The following is a 2,574-nucleotide window of genomic DNA, read 5'->3' on the forward strand; positions in this document are numbered from 1 at the left end:
ATAGAGAATCACCTTTAACTTGATCTTATTATTTATACAGTTCTGGGAATACACGTGGTACCTTGCAAAGTGAAAGTAGAAATGACAAGGTCTTTTCCCCGAGGAGCTCAGACCAAAACGTTGAACGAGTCAATGCAGCGTAGCAGTGGAGTGCGTAATTGACTGATATGATGGGAAAGGTCAGGCTGGGGCTGTGGGCTGACGATGTAGGAAATGAACCTTTCAAAGCCGAGGTGGGTTGGGATTGGGAAGACAGGAGGAAGAGTGTGCTTCAGATGTCTCAGTGGGATGAAATAGAAAATGTAGGGCAAAAGGGCTCACAGAGAGGCAATTAAAGTGTGCCTACATACCAAGAAGCAGCTCAGAAAGAATCTGCATGCGTGCTAAGTCACTTGAGTTGTGCCTGACTCTTTGCGACACTATGGACCATAGCCTGCTAGGCTTCTCTGTGGGATTCTCCAGACAAGAATACTGGAGTGGGTTGCTGTACCCTCCTCCAGGGGATTTTCCCGACCCAGGAATCCAACCTGCGACTCTTACGTCTCCTGTATTGGCAGGCTGGTTTTTTACCACTAGCACCACCTGGGAAGCCCAGAAAGAATCTACTGGATATTATTTTCTTTTTCTTTTTTTTTTCTCATTAACTTTTTTTAATGGGTCTCAAATTCTGTGACAGATTTTTGGTCAAGTTGTTTTCATTAAAAAGTACTGATTTTAAAAACTAATAACTTAAACTGCCACACACAAAACATATGGTCCACAAAAACATTCTCCTTTCCTTCCGAAGGTTTTACGATGCATTGTTATCATTAACCAGTCTTTTACTATTAAACTTAAATGGCCAATTGAGACAAACAGTTCTGAGACCGTTCTTCCACCACTGATTAAGACTGGGGTGGCAGGTATTGGGGATAATATTCATTTAGCCTTCTGAGCTTTCTGGGCAGACTTGGTGACCTTGCCAGCTCCAGCTGCCTTCTTGTCCACTGCTTTGATGACACCCACAGCAACTGTCTGTCTCATGTCACACACAGCAAAACGGCCCAGGGGAGGATAATCAGAGAAGCTCTCGACACCACATGGGCTTGGCAGAAACTATATCAACGATGGCAGCATCACCAGATTTCAAGAATTTAGGGCCATCTTCCAGCTTTTTCCCAGAACGACGATCAATCTTCTTCTTCAGCTCAGCAAACTTGCAAGCAATATGAGCTGTGTGACAATCCAGCACAGGTGCATATCCAGCACTGATTTGGCCTGGATGGTTCAAAATAATCACCTGAGCTGTGAAGCCAGCAGCTTCCATGGGTGGATCATTGTTGCTGTCACCAGCCACATTGCCACGATGGACATCTTTGATAGACACGTTCTTGACATTGAAGCCCACATTGTCCCCAGGAAGGGCTTCACTCAATGCTTCATGGTGCATTTCTACAGACTTCACTTCAGTTGTTACATTGACTGGAGCAAAGGTGACCACCATGCCAGGTTTGAGAACACCAGTCTCCACATGACCCACAGGGACAGTACCAATACCACCAATTTTATAGACATCCTGGAGAGGCACACACAAGGGTTTGTCAGTTGGGCAAGTTGGTGGCAGGATGCAATCCAGAGCTTCAAGCAGGGTGGTTCCACTGGCATTGCCGTCCTTACGGGTGACTTTCCATCCCTTGAACCATGGCATATTAGCACTTGGCTCTAGCATGTTGTCACCATTCCAGCCAGAAATTGGCACAAATGCTACTGTGTCGGGGTTGTAGCCAATTTTCTTAATGTAGGTGCTGACTTCTTAACAATTTCTTTGTATCTCTTCTGGCTATAGGGTGGCTCAGTGGAATCCATTTTGTTAACGCCAACAATTAGTTGTTTCACACCCAGGGTGTAAGCCAGAAGGGCATGCTCACAGGTCTGCCCGTTCTTGGAGATACCGGCTTCAAATTCACCAACACCAGCAGCAACATTCAGGACAGCAGTCAGCCTGGGATGTGCCTGTAATCATGTTTTTGAGGAAGTCTCTGTGTCCTGGGGCATCAATGATGGTAACATAGTACTTGCTGGTCTCAAATTTCCACAGGGAGATATCAATGGTGATACCACGCTCACGTTCAGCTTTAAGTTTGTCCAAGACCCAGGCATATTTGAAGGAGCCCTTTCCCATCTCGGCAGCCTCCTTCTCGAACTTTTCAATTGTTCTCTTGTCAATCCCGCCACATTTGTAGATCAGATGGCCAGTCGTGGTAGACTTCCCTGAATCTACATGCCCAATGACAATGATGTTGATGTGGGTCTTCTCCTTTCCCATTTTGGCTTAGGTTTAATGGTAGTTTTCACGACACCTGTGTCCTGGCGGCAAACCTGTTGCGAAAAAGTGGATATTATTTTCTTTATTCCTTGTTATTTGTAAGGTTCTGTTCTCAACATGTGCCAGTGAATACACTATTTTATCCATTTCTGGTTTAAAAATTAAGGGTGAAAGTGGGCAGCTAGATAAATATTTCCAGGGAAATTTGGTCAATTTGACAGTAGAAACCATAGCAAAGTGGGGAGAGTCACAGTATACCCTGGTGTTGG

At 45.1% G+C, this 2,574-nt stretch overlaps 1 pseudogene across 1 annotated transcript; it reads right to left on the reverse strand.

Moving 5' to 3' along the window:
* Nucleotides 1-615: 615 nt before the first annotated feature.
* LOC147367026 (elongation factor 1-alpha 1 pseudogene) lies at nucleotides 616-2,320 on the reverse strand (annotated as a pseudogene). Its single transcript, XR_015169725.1, has one exon. The product of XR_015169725.1 is annotated as an elongation factor 1-alpha 1 pseudogene (transcript).
* Between the last annotated feature and the right edge of the window lie 254 nt (nucleotides 2,321-2,574).

The sequence above is a fragment of the Bos grunniens genome, chromosome 8 (genome assembly GCF_055505025.1).
Source record: "Bos grunniens cultivar Pamir isolate PY7600 chromosome 8, Bosgru_T2T1.0, whole genome shotgun sequence".
Classification (NCBI taxonomy): domain Eukaryota; kingdom Metazoa; phylum Chordata; class Mammalia; order Artiodactyla; family Bovidae; genus Bos; species Bos grunniens.